At 38.1% G+C, this 14265-nt stretch overlaps 1 protein-coding gene across 7 annotated transcripts in view; it reads left to right on the top strand.

Moving 5' to 3' along the window:
- Nucleotides 1-14265, top strand: part of CNTN1 (contactin 1) — a 207545-nt gene that overhangs the window by 109063 nt on the left and 84217 nt on the right. The window lies entirely within an intron of this gene.

Raw genomic sequence — 14265 nt, 5'->3', positions numbered from 1 at the left:
AGAGTTAGACTCTACTGAAATTACTGTTTGTACCAAAATTATTACAGAAACAAATGAATGTACTATTGGATACTGCTGAGAAATTACAGCAAAACAGTTACTGAAAATCAAAGTAATCAAAGAAGTAGACTCCATCTTCCACTTCTGGAACTGTTCATCTTCCAGCTTAAATGAAAAAAGCTCTATACAAATCAATTTCTAGCCATGACTCAGTCCCCAAATTCAGTCTAAATTATTATGTTTAAGGATCACTGTAAGGTGCCAATTTTGTGAAACTGTGCCAGTGATAATAAAATGGAATAAAAGTCCAAATGTGAATAGCTGTAAGATAATAAAGCTGAGGCAGTGAAGGATTGGAGGTGCTTTCAGCTAGTTACGTAGTGAAATTTCATACCATTTACAGTAAAACCTTAGTCTAAACCATGTAAATCATGTAAACTATGTAAAACCATGTAAAAGAGTCCCATCATAGGAAACTCCATTGCAATTATCTGATGTTGCTGACTACAGCAGATGAGATGCTTTGCCAATTGCCTTTTCTTCAGAACACAGGAGAAAGGGATTATGGTGGAATTGCCATCGTTTCCTCTACTGCTTTTACACCACTCTGGACTTCTGTTTCTAGTACTGTCTAGCACTTTTCATAATTTTCCCCTTCATGCTTATAGCATATTTAAAAGCAAAAACTGCATGTAGAAAGCATTGCTAAGGCCCACCAAATTGCAGTAGACGGGCATGGGCAGACTTTTGCCATTACTGAACAACTCAGTGTGCTGGAAAGTGTGAACTTTGCTGGAAATGCCTGATTATCTTAACCTTAAGGTCCAGCAAAAACACTATCACCATCATTTCTGATGTACGTTCACAGCAAAGAAGTGAACTACAGAGGCATTGCAACTATTTCCACCATGATAAGAAGCAGGTTATAGCAAAACAGTTGTTATAAGGAATTTACTGTCCCTTATTGGAGATGGGAAGCCTCCTGGATTTTGTTCCTGTAGAAAATGTCCTTTCATGACAACACCCTTTATTGGCTCTGAATTGCTGCAGTCAGTTGCTGGCAGAACAGTGAGAACTGTCTCCTGGAAGTTAAGTATTTGAGGAGGGCACAGCCCAGTCAGGGCTTGGCAGCTATGACAAGTTAAGTCCAGTTACTTCACCCTGAGCTTGTAGACTATAAAATATTTCTTCTCTCTGATTGTCAGAGACCAGAACAAAACAGGTTGTAGGATCTTGCTTCCATCACTAGTGTCTCCTTATTTAGTTTGGGTTTGTTTTGGCATTTGTAATGCAGATGATCCTCCTCAACTGAATGTTAATTTATTGCTGCAAAAACTATAGCTTAGTTTTGAGAGGCAATTTGTGGGTTTGTGTGAGTCTTTCCTTGCACTGACAAAAGGTATATTTGTCCTAAGGCAATTTTTCTTTGAGGAGGTACAAGACCTCGTACACATCATGAAGTGGATAGAGTTCAGATTTAATCCCATGATGGAATTTTATTTTAAATTGTAGAGATGGACCTTTTTATTGTGCTTTTTAAAAATAAGCAGTTGCTTTTCTGTGATAATTAAAAAGGAAGTGTGTGGGAAATCTTCATTACAGGCTGAATGACAAAGAAAAGTTAGAATCTCAGGAGGGAACTAAAAGACCGTGTACCAGTTATCTATTCAAAAATAGGTTTTTTTCTTTTACTACCTTACCATCAAATAAAAGTTTGTGTTAATGTGGTTACTTTCCATAGAAAGCAGTTGTCCATGTCTTCAGGCCTGATTTGGTGTCAAAGAAGGAACATGGTGGTGGTGGTGATACATAGGATGATAATGCAAAAAACACTGAGATACAGAACAGTGACTGCTGAGTTTTTAGGTGTTCCTGGAAAGATAGGAACTGTAGCAGGATTTTTAAAGTGTCATCAGACTTCAAAGAGAAATACAGTATGTGGGAAGATTTTTGTTCAGTCTAAGCCACGTAGAAGACTGCAGCTTTGGAAACAAGAAGCAGCAGAACTGTTAAATGAATCTGCACCTGAATTTCTGTGTGGATACATACTTTCTTTCTTGAACTAAGTACTAAAACTGTTTATGAATGGTTTAAAATTATTTGTTTATTAAGTACAAGTATTATTCTAATTCCTCAATGTATGGAAACCATAGGATTATTTGGTAGATAGTTTCTATCAGTGTGTGCAGAATAATGGCAATTAAGTGTTGGCAGAACATCAGCTAAAAGAGGATAGACTTTTTTTACCACTATTGTTTTCGCTTCTTTTTTTAAACTTGTAAAAAAGGAATAATTCTGGTTTTTATGATGAGTAAAGGTAAAATGCTTTTAACATTTTCATGGTTGAATAAAATGACAGAATTTTTACAAGCAAGATGAGCATTAAACTAGAAACACTAAATTAATTTTGATTAATCTTTTATTGTACATGTGTGTTTTCCTTTTTTGTTTTATATGTACTTTCACAGGCAGTTCAATAGCAGGGTTGTCATCAAATGTCCTACATACTAGCAGTAGACAACATCAGTTGATGTTGATATCTCCAAAATTAACTTTTGAGCAACTACCTTAGTGATAAAAATCATCTTCACTTATTAAAGATTGGTAGTTTAAAACAGACTAGTAAAGATTGAAGTGTTGCAGAAGAAAATAAAGTGTGTGAATTGGCTTTGTTTTGCTGTAACATTCTGAAACTGGGACAAACAAACTTGGCATTGGGGCATTGGAAGTAAGCAGCCTCCAGTTGCTTTCATGACATAGGAAACTTGCCACATGATTACAAAAGCATGGATAATGCTTCAGTGATCATCCTGGAGTTCTTCTCTGGCTTTACAAATGGAACTTGAAGTTTGGCTGGAGATGAACTGTAATAATCCTTTGGATGCTTAGAGAGAGCACAGCAAAGTTTTAAACTCTCAATTTCATTTAATTTCCTGCAGACATGCAAAGTATAGAAGTGTCTCAAGGTTATGAAAGCTAGCCAGTTTTCATCTTAACTTAATTGTAATAAGCTATTTAAATTGTTGGATACAATAAATTCAAAATGTCTTTCCTTGACTTCATCATGTCTGATGCAAATTGTTACATTCTATAAAAATTACCTATTCAGTGTCTCTTTCCCCTTGTGTACAAGCTCAGCTCTTTGTGTGCTTTCAAAAGGAGGTGATGCAATTTCTCAGGGCCCGGAAGAGCAGGCTGCTCGGCAGGGGAAGGCACTGCGTGAGCCAAGGCTGGGCCAGTGTCCTCAATGACACCAGAACCATTTGTGCTGCCCACACGCATCACCTCATTACAGTCCCCATTTACATACTCAGCCTGCTGCAACAGCCTTCCCCACTCACCTTTCATACACACAGACACATGAAACATGCAGATTCTTCCATTCCTTACAACTGAAACCATACTCTGTACATGTACTTGTATATAGACGTACACCTCGCTATTTATTACTGAATAAGAGCAGAGGAGGTCCAGTGATGGAAATCAGGAAACAGGCAAGAGTCTGGATTGCCAGTCTGGACTGAAGTCAGCAAGGCAAGGTCAGGTCTGGGTGCAGGTGTCTGCAGCATTTCTCTGGCAAGAGCTCGAATGCAGCATAGCCCCCAGCCCAAGGGTCAGCACATGTGTAGTGGAGGCCTCGGGGAGGCTTCTCACAGCCCATTCTCATAACTGGGTTAGGGACCCATGAAGTGTGTTCAGAGAGGTGTGCAAAATACAAAAATACAGTTCAAGAACAGCAAAAGTCACTTCTATCAAGGACATTCCCAGAATCTGTGGTAATCATTTTTTTTTTAGCATGGCATGGAATCAGACCAGCTCCATCTGTCTGAGCAACTCGCCCTACTCTTCTTAATGGCAAACTTGGCACAGTGAGGTGTGTTGAGTCCTCAAGCCCCCAGTCAACATTTTATAAACCTAAACATTATGGGTCAAATAAGTTTTGAGATTTAAGTGAGGCTGTACTTATAGTTTATTTGATATTAATATAATCTTATGAACTTTGATATACATTGATAAAACAGAATCTTGAATCACATCTGAAAATATGTGAACAACTTTCCAATTTCTACCAAATGCTCTGTATAGATCCCAGTTATAAAAAAAATAGATATTTGTCTTCTTTCCATGTAGCCTGCACCCCTATCCCAGGAACATAATTCTTTTAAGACAAATTTCAGGTTTTTTATTATTTATTTTTATTTGGAAACTTTGTTTAGTTTACTGCTTAGTATACTTAGTAGTATACCAGGTTTACTTAGCATACTCTTTTACTACTAGGCACTTAGTACTGCTCAGTACCAGCTCTTCTTTTTCAATTCTACTGGTAATTTCCTGTCTAGAGGTAGACAGAAGCACACATTATTATTTCCCCCATTTTGTGACAATGAGTGAGTGCTAGCCCTGTGTTTCTGTGCTAGAGAATATGAGTACTGAGACAACCATGTCTTTTTACCTGAAATTAGGTTTTAGGGATAGCTTCTGAAAAGTGTTTTCAGATCTGATAAAGAGCAATTTTTATTTTTTTCTAATAAAACATTTTGAAAAAAGCTGATAGGCTTCTTTGTGGTAGAAAGGAGGATACCAGACTTGTCAGGAACCGCAAATGTTTAAAGTTCCCTGAACTGCTTCTGTGTAATCTGGGTAATATAAGCCACTCCCTCCTGACAGAAGCTCTCTGTGTAGGAATCCACAAATCTGCTGTTATTTACTGTTGGATGCAATGGCAGGAAGCTCGGTGGGATGCCAGGTGAATGACAGGACCCTGAGCAGCTGATGAGTTTCCTAGCATTTGACCCTTGTGCAGGCAAGCCTCCAGTGGCACCACTCATTTCCTTTCCCAAAGGACTCATATTTTATACCCATTCCAATGTGAAGATAAGAGCTGGAAGCAAATTTGTGATTTTCAATTATGCTTCTCTCCACTTTTACATATATATTAAATCAAATCAAACACCTTACACTATGAATTATGAAGCCAGCAACACCATATGTACGGGCATGTTTTCTGCAAACTCTGAAGGAAAGAAACCTGTAGGTATTTTGTTAGGACTGCCACTCATTAAATAGTCTCTAAATTAGTTTTCTCTAAGCTTTAACATATGGTAAAATTGCATCTGTGAGAGAGATATTTGTCATCTTCCCTAGGTGTCATTGTTTACCCAGCAGAGTTGCTGGGGGACAATTTAGGAGCAAGCTTTAGAGTAGGAGGTGTCATATGCTGAGACTCAGGACCATGCAGCAGACAGCTTCATACTAAAGCTGTATCCTTCTACTAAACCCATGTTTATGGGATAGCAGGAAACAACTCTCTAGTTTGGCACAAGGCAATGTAAAGCAAATCTTGGGAAACCTTTGCAGGAAATGAACTGTATCTAATCCAGTTTGATATAGTAGGCAGTATATTATTAAGCCAAATCACCATGTTTATCCCTTTTTTCTTTGCACCCTTGTCCCTGAGGCCAGTACCCTTCCCTCCTCTGATGAAGCTGAAGTGTATTGAAATTGGAAGGATGAGAAAGCCTTCCCTCTGTCTCCTCCCCTTCTTCTACCCATGCTGTCTCTCAAGTTCATGCCAGTACTTACTGCTGAATAAGACGCAGCACTCCATTAAAACCCAAATCACTGAAATAATGAACTGTAAAAACTTGCCAGGGGCAAAGTGTGTTTTGTTAAGATACCAGAAAAGATCCACAGGGGCCTGGTCTTTGCATTTACTCTGATCAAATGAAAAAGCAAGGGAAACAACACAACTACTAGGAGGCTATACTAATTTTATTTTGAGACTGCTCGTATTTTCAGCATTGAATCCACTTTTCCTTTTCACCCAGTTCTGTTGTTTTTTTTCCTTTCATTTTTTTGTCATCTTCTGTCATGATTCTTCTTCCTTGTTTTTCTTTTTGAGTGATTCTGGTCAGCTGAAATGGTAATTGGCTCCCTGACAGGCCAACTTAAGGATCTGCAATTTATTTTTGCCTGTCACCTGTTGAAAAAGGACAGAAGATTCCTTCTCTGCCAAGAGAGGAGTCCATTAGTGATACAAAAGCAGCAGCTGCATCATGGCAGGGATGCACAGTAGTTATATACATCACTTACTCTTTATCTGCTACAGGACATTGGGACAGATTGTTGCCTGTAATTCTGTACCTATGAAAAAAAGAGTCCATACAGTGCTTAAAATAATCTGCTTTCTATTTTAACTCTTGAAATGACATCTCTTATGCCACAAAACATTCTAGAAAAATTATTTAAATACAAACAGAAAATGGTAACAGCTAAAACATGCTTCAAGTACAGTGCTGCACTGTTTCTATTTTTATGTTGTATAACCTTATCCAGAAGGAGTAGTAGCACAGTGGTGAATTACGTGGCTTCTCAGGACGCTTTCAAAATCTGTGATTCACTTAGACTGGCTTGTCTGAGAATTCAGATTATAGTCCAAAGCCATAATGGTCTTATTCATGCAGAAAAATCAGCAGTCAAGGTATTCATCATTTCTTTCCTTATTCTCCACATGTTACATTGAAGCTAGAGACATTGGAAATATAAACGATTGCGTTGTATTTCAGCTTTCATTAAAGAAGGGAAAACTAATAAAAACTGTGATATTCATAAGTGGATTACAGCCAAGAAATCTGAAGAATGCTGTGGTCACTTCTTAAGCCTCCTTTATTCTGTCCTTTTATGCACCACCACACTGACCTTTGGCAGGATGCTCCCTATGGAGACAGGTTATTTTCAATCTGCTAGCCTTCTTTGGGCTTTGCCAAGGGCTGGTAGTAATGGGGTTTCAGACATCCTTTCCAGTCTTGGAATTTCATACACCCTTTTTATTTGCTTTTACTCCTTTCTAAAAAAATACTTTGTGTCCGGGTCACATGGTAACATTAGCAGTGCATGCAGTGCAGTGTGTTGAACTAATTGCCAATTAAATTATAGGGAAGGCCAAGATCTAACAGAAAATCATTGTGCACAGTTCATTAACTGCATTTCACAGAACCGAAAGCATGCCACATGATTTTTAAAAACAGGTTTAAAGAATGAACAGTTTCTTCCTTAATGCTGAATAGCTGCCATGCAGAACAGAATGGAAATATAGGCAGACAAGCAGTTCCTGGGGTGTTCAGTTCCTCCCCCTCCCCGAGGTAGATATCTGTACAATTCAGACATTTCTGTGGATTAGTTTATCATCTCCATGAGGTGAATTTCTATAGAAAAGACATGGGCAGTCTTTGAGATAATCAGTATCTATGTGTAAATATTCTTCTCTGATGTTCAATTACAGTAAAATAGGAAATATTCAGTAAGATTGAGGTAAACACTGCAGATGCCTTTCAGGCAGATTTATAATATTTGAGTGGCTTCATAGAAAAATCGTAAGAATAATGGAAGTATTTGAAATCATGCCCTACCATATAGGGTGAATACCATAGAGTATTTAACTTACAAGGACTCAACTATTACCTAAAAGCAATGGTAAAGTACTATTGGAGGAAGCTTTTGTTTAGCAACTAAAGGTACAAAAAGGCTGGTTCTTGATGCTACTGGTTCCTGGTGGTAGGCAGATGCAGACAAGAAATTGAATGGATGTACATGTGTTTATCTGAATGTGCTTGAGATTAGGCAAAAATGGCCAAGTCCGTTTTATATTGAACGTCATTATGCAGCACATACAGGATGGCCAGGGTATCAGACCTAGCCAGAATGGATTTAGGAGGGGTGGGTTGTGTTTGACCAACTTGGTCTCCCTTTATGACCAGGTGACCTGCCTGGTGAGTGCAGGAAAGGCTGTGGATGTTGTCTATTTGGACTTGAGCAAATAGACAATAGACTTTGGCACTGTCTCCCACAGCATCCTCCTGGAACAGCTTTGGCTTGGACAGGAGCACTCTGTTCTCGGTTAGGAACTGGCTGGATGGCCGGGCCCAGGGACTGGTGGTGAAAGATGTGCTGCACCCAGCTGGGGACCAGTCACCAGTGGTGTCCCTCAGGGGTCTGTGCTGGGGCCTGTTCTGTTCAATATTTTTATTGATGAAATAGATGAGGGAATTGAGTCTTTCATTAGTAAATTTGCAGATGACACTAAGCTGGGAGCATGTGTTGATCTGTTGGAAGGTAGGAGGGCTCTGCAGAGAGACCTGGAATGGCTGGATGGGTGGGCAGAGTCCAGTAAGATGATGTTTATTAAGTCCAAGTGCCAAGTGTTGCATTTTGGCCCAAATAACCCTCTGCAACGTTATAGTCTGGGGACAGTGGCTGGACAGCAGCCAGGCAAAAAGGGACCTGGGGGTGCTGGTGACAGCAGCTGAACATGAGCCAGCAGTGTGCCCTGGTGGCCAAGAAGGCCAATGGCCCCATGCCTGGATCAGGAATAGTGTGACCAGCAGGAGCAGGGAGGTCATTCTTCCCTGTACTCAGCACTGGTGAGGCCACACCTGGAGTGCTGTGTCCAGTTCTGGGCCCCTCAGTTTGGGAAGGACGTTGAGACTCTTGAGCGCATCCAGAGGAGACAACGAGGCTGGTGAGGGGCTTGGAACACGAGACCTGTGAGGAACGGCTGAGGGAGCTGGGGTTGTTTAGTCTAGAGAAAAGGAGACTCAGAGGTGACCTTATCACCCTCTACAACTCCCTGAAAGGTGGTTGTGGTCAGGTGGGTGTTGGTCTCTTTCTCCAGACAGCAACTGACAGAATGAGAGGACACAGTCTCATGCTGCATCAAAGAAAATTTAGGTTGGACATTAGGAAAAAGTTTTTCACGGAAAGAGTGACAAAGTACTGGAATGGTCTGCCCGGGGAGGTGGTGGAGTCACCATCCCTGGATGTGTTTACAAAGACTGCTGGTGCCATGGTCTGTGTTAGGGCATGGGTTGGACTCGATGATCTTGAAGGTCTCTTCCAATCTAGAGATTCTGTGATTGTGTGAAAAGCGAAAAATGAGACATAAGAAGTGAATTGTGTTTGGGGAAAGAGTGGAAGTATAGAAGATAGAGTGAGCAGCATTTCATCTTAAATACCGTAATATGAAGTTTCAGTGTTAAATTAATTGGTGGAAATGGGTAAAATGTTTAGGAAAAAAAGAGGAAAGAGAGAGCACCCAAAAATATTTGGAAAATATTTGAAAATTATATTTTTAATAATAGATATGGAAATCAGTCTTTAAAATTTTTGCCTGTACATTTGAAGAATCAAGTTAAAAGTTTCTCAATACTCTTTTACATATGGTCTATGGCATTAATTTAAAATATACCATGAAGCTTGTTTTTTTAAGAGAGAAGCAGTGAGATCTATCCATAATACATGGAGGTCTGTTTCATTATCTTGCTGCTGATGAAATGATGAATGTGCTGGTTATAAAGATTTTTTTTCTTGCAGGTAATTTATTTCTATGCAAATGGAACATCTTTCACCATAATTCATAGCCCAATAACATCTCCAGACCTTTAATAATTGTTGTAGCTATTATCAAGAAGTTTTTCTTTTACAATCATTTCTTTCTATATTTTTGATCTCTTGATCACAGCTTTGTTTGTAGCTACCACAGATGTCTGTAGTACTCAGAAAAGAAGTAGATTGGAGTATTTTTAATTGCTAGGAGCAATAAAAGTTGCTGCTCACTGAAAAATAATCTACTTTGAACCTCACTGGAGCAGGACACTTTATTTTCTGGACTCACTTTCACTTTCCTTTGTGGAAAACACTAAAAGGAGGTGCTGTAAAATGGTGTTTGGAACAGGGAACAAGGCTTGTCAGTCTGAAAGGATCCCACTCTGGAGAAACACCATGCCAGAACATCATCATCTGCCTTATATCTGCAGCTCGAGGTCTTGAAAGGCAGTGAGAGCTCTGTCAGTGAGTTTCAGCCAGCTGCCTCAGTGTTGGTACTTGCTGCCTTGCAAGAAAGTGTTTAGTACTTACTGGAGACTTCAAGAGCTAGGAATGTCTCTGTATGCCTTGCTACAATTTTGCCATACATCCCATCTAAATCATTCCAGAATCAAATTCCAGATTTTTAGTTTTATTGTATCTTTCTCAGGAATATAGCAGTACCCTTTTGTCTCCCATATTTTCAAGACGTACTTATGTTCTGTAACCAGGATATTCCCCACTCATGTCTTTGGTATGCCATACAGGTTGAACAAGCAAAATTCTTGCCATATGGCATTTTCTCCACTCCTTTTGTATAATTTTTTTGTATATTTTACATCTCTCCATGCTCTTTAAATAAATATCACCCAGCATCACAATTATTGGTAATGTTCACAAATGAGTCATGCCAGTTCAAATCAAATTTGCTTATTTCTAACAAGCAAATTCACATGATAATTGTATTTCTCAGTCATTTAATCCCTAAGGGTCACGCAGTTCTTTTAGGCATAGCATTGTCCTGGAAACCTCAGTAAAACTGCTTGTCCACTGTATCCCTTAGATGTTTTTCAGAGTTGCTGCTGTCCAGAGAGCACCCATTCTGGTTTCTGACCTCCATAATTTATTCCTTTTTGCACTGAATGCCTTGATTTTCTAAGCATGGAAGAACACTGTCTGCTTTGTACTTACTGATAATGGTGTTTTTTTAAAAAACAGACTTTTTTTCATTTGCAATTATACCATGAGTGAATTTACATTTACTTCCAAATGACAAGTATTACCAAGCTGAACAGGTCAAAAACCTCCTCTGAAATGTAATTTCTTTTTCCATGTCCTTCCTTTGGCACTATTATATGGGAAAGACCCAAGACTTCAGAGCTTTGCTTGTATCTTACAGTTGTGTGCCTGCCTGGCAGCACAAACATCAATATAGGTCTGAAAGGGAAGACATGAGAAAGGAAGTTTGCTGTGTCAAAGTGACCCTGAAACATAGCCTCAGAAAGATATACTTTAGTCTCTTCTTGAATTGAAGGAAACTTTCACAATGCCTTCTATAAGAGTTGTTAACAAGGGCTGTCAGACTTCTTCCACCTGAGTGTTACTGTAAGATCTAACCTGTGTCTGTTGGGAATTAGGAAGAGAATCAACATAGGAAATGAAAAATTAAATGTGCAAAATAAATAACAAAAGGTTTCAAACACAAAACAACCGTTTAGAACCATCTTCAAGGTATATATTCAGTTTTGAATACAAAGGTATTCAAAATATCTTCAAAATGTATACGGATTTTAGTCAAATTCATTAAATTTTTTTCACAACAGCAGATAATCACTTTCAGATAACCCTCCTCGGAATTTATATTTATTTATTATTATGTGTTTGCGTTTTATTTTAGATAAATGGTTGCAATAAAATGTATGAGACACTGGATGAGTCACATTTATTTTAAAACATAATGAGGTCCAAGAGCTCCTGATATTAGTCACTTGCGACCATCATCTGACCATTTCTCGCTGTATTTGATTCAGATGCATTTGGTGTTCATTGTATGTTCACATTCTTTTCAAGATAAATTCAAATTGCCAAGCACAAACATTTTTTTAAAAAAAATACTAATGAAACGTTAGAAGAAATAATCTTAAGATATGCCATGAAGCATAAAATAGTGGTGTTAACAGGAGCTCTTAATGAAATTATCTGACACATTATATGTTATTGACACAGTGCTATAATAGTTTGTGAATAGTAAAGTTGTCCATTAGTGATTGTTTTCTTCAAACTGTATACATCAAGACAGAGGAAGGTTGATGGTAAGCAAAGGAATTAAATTCTCCTTATTTTTTCTTCTCAATCTAATTGCTTTTCTTCTGATAAGACATGTAGACAATATGAAGTCACACAATTTACTGAAGAATATAGCAGGGTGTCTTAAATAATTTCACCTGTAATCTCAGATGTCAAATATGAGAGCAGACATGAAGAGAATTTTTATTTTTGTCTGTATAAAAAAAATCTGTTCTTGACCATGTTATAGTAGTCACAGACAAAGGAGAGTTTGCCCATGTAAACCAGGAAAGGTCTAGCTTTTATTCAGTTGACATGTACAAGGAAGGGTATATTAATGTACATTATTTCCCAATTCTTCGGTACATGATCTGTTAAGGGGGTCTCGTGCGTCAATGTTTGCTGCATGTATTCTGAACCTCATCTTTTCATGACAATCTGATAACACTTTATTCCCATAGAGACTCTAACCTTTGACCCTTTAAGGGGTCTTAAACAATTGTGTTATTTCCTTTTTTCCCCTGTGCTTCTACTTAAATCCTTCAGTGCCAATATGCCATACTGACAAAGGATTGCTCCTGTTGTTGTCATGTTTCTGCTGAGGGGTACAAAGAATGATCTGCAGAAGTTGGGACTTGAGATCATGCTTTGGATCATAAATACTGAAATGTTAGCTCTTCAAAATTGCCCTTGCATTTCTGTGTTTGCTATAAAAGGAAAGTGAGATTACAGCATTAAAATAAATTACCAAAGCAAATAGTAATGTAAGATGGTATATCTAAGATATAGATCTATCCATAAAATATATAATACTGACTTATTATGAAATTTCAGTGATTTTTCTGTTGTACCATCAGCACAGAAGCTATCTGTGCTGTGACATAGAGGTACTCTGTAGCTAGCTTCTTAAAAGAAGAAAAAGGTGAGTTTTATTGTGTATATCAAATATATTGTAGTAATTTTTTCTACTGGAAGATTTTTTTCATATTGGTACTGTAATGGAAATTGTAATTTGTTTTTTTTTACCAAATGAAGGCAAATACCCCAGAGAATGCTACAGAACAAACATTGTACATTGTACATTTAAAAGATGATTTATTGTAATATTTTGAGAACTGGAAATACTAAATGGCTAAATTTGTGTTGCTATAATGTTTCATTTGACAGATGCATTAGCAGACCACAGAATGTGATATACAGCAATTCTGGGTAGCTACTAATAGCATCATCCTTCACATAGCCTTTTAATATATTGTTACACATGCTGAACTGTGTTCTCATACCTCCGTCAGTATGAAAGCACGGAGATTCCAATGAACATAATGATGCTATTTAATTCTTGGTATTGCTTACTGTGAGTAACACTTTGTCTGTTCCCTTGCCATTTCAGCTGTACATCTGGGGATAGTTTTATCAAATTTTTTTACAAATAAATTGAATGTGAAAAGTATCTTACATGCCTCTCCATTTAAATTAGATCAATTAAGAAAAGTTGGGCACTTTGGGGAAAAGGTCAAGAAAGAAGGACATGGGCAGGCATTATAGAAAGTATGTGTAAAAGTTAATGGATTAAAGCCTCTATAAATTGTTTCCTTGAAAGACATTAAGTGTGGATGTTTCTAATTTGTAGATCCACCAGCATATCATCAGAGATATTAGAATATATGCTGATTACTTTGCCTTTACTGGGTAGAACAATGTCTGTCGGTGATTATATGCTTTTCTTGTTCTTAGGTAATGGGTTTCTTGACCTTCAGTTGTGGTACCAGACAATGAAAAATCAGAATATTAATATTGTGTGAATACTTAACAGTACAGTTGGAATGACCAACCTTGCTTTCTGAACAGTTTTGGTCACATATAACACCCAAATAAACCTAAATAATTGAAAAAAAAAAAAAAAAATTCTATTTTTTTGTCCAGACGTTGGAAATCAAGAATTACCAAGTATTGCAGCCTGTGGTCCCTTGTCCAGCTGCCACCACTCAGTCCTCTGACACATTTTGTTATCTCCTGCTGCTGCCACCATAGGGACCTGGGCTCATGGTCCCGTCCTAGTGGTGGGCGCCTGTTTGTCTATTCACACACATGCACACAGAATAGAGACCTGCCACCCAGAGGAGTCACAACCAGACCCTTTTGTCCCATTGTCTGTCCATTTTCCCATCTATTTTGTTCCTTGACTTTCCTTGATTTAACCTAAGTGCAATCATGAGATCAAGATTCTGAACAGCTTTGGGAAAATATGATTTCTTATGTCAGGCGTAGTGGTTTTGGCACAGAGATTTCCAAAGGCTGTTCTGGTGGTGCATATCCCTGCATCCCTCCTTGTTGACTAAGTGTTAAGAGAGATTTCTGTACCTCCTGTGTGCCTCTGAGACTCTACTGGCATTGGTAGATAACTCACGTATGAAAAGTATCAACTGACAATTAGGAGGCAAGAAACTGAGCTTTCAAAACTAAGCTTTCTCCCCAAAAATCTGAAGACTACAAAAAAACCGCTTTGGTTGTAGGTCATGAAATCAATAGAATGAAACCATTACTTGTCTGCTAAAATCTTCAGAGTACAGCTAAGCCTACCTCATGAGCATGTATCCTTGAAAAGTAGTCTTTAAAACA

The sequence above is a fragment of the Cyanistes caeruleus genome, chromosome 4 (genome assembly GCF_971803275.1).
Source record: "Cyanistes caeruleus chromosome 4, bCyaCae1.hap1.1, whole genome shotgun sequence".
Classification (NCBI taxonomy): domain Eukaryota; kingdom Metazoa; phylum Chordata; class Aves; order Passeriformes; family Paridae; genus Cyanistes; species Cyanistes caeruleus.
This window is presented reverse-complemented; position numbering and strand designations above follow the sequence as displayed.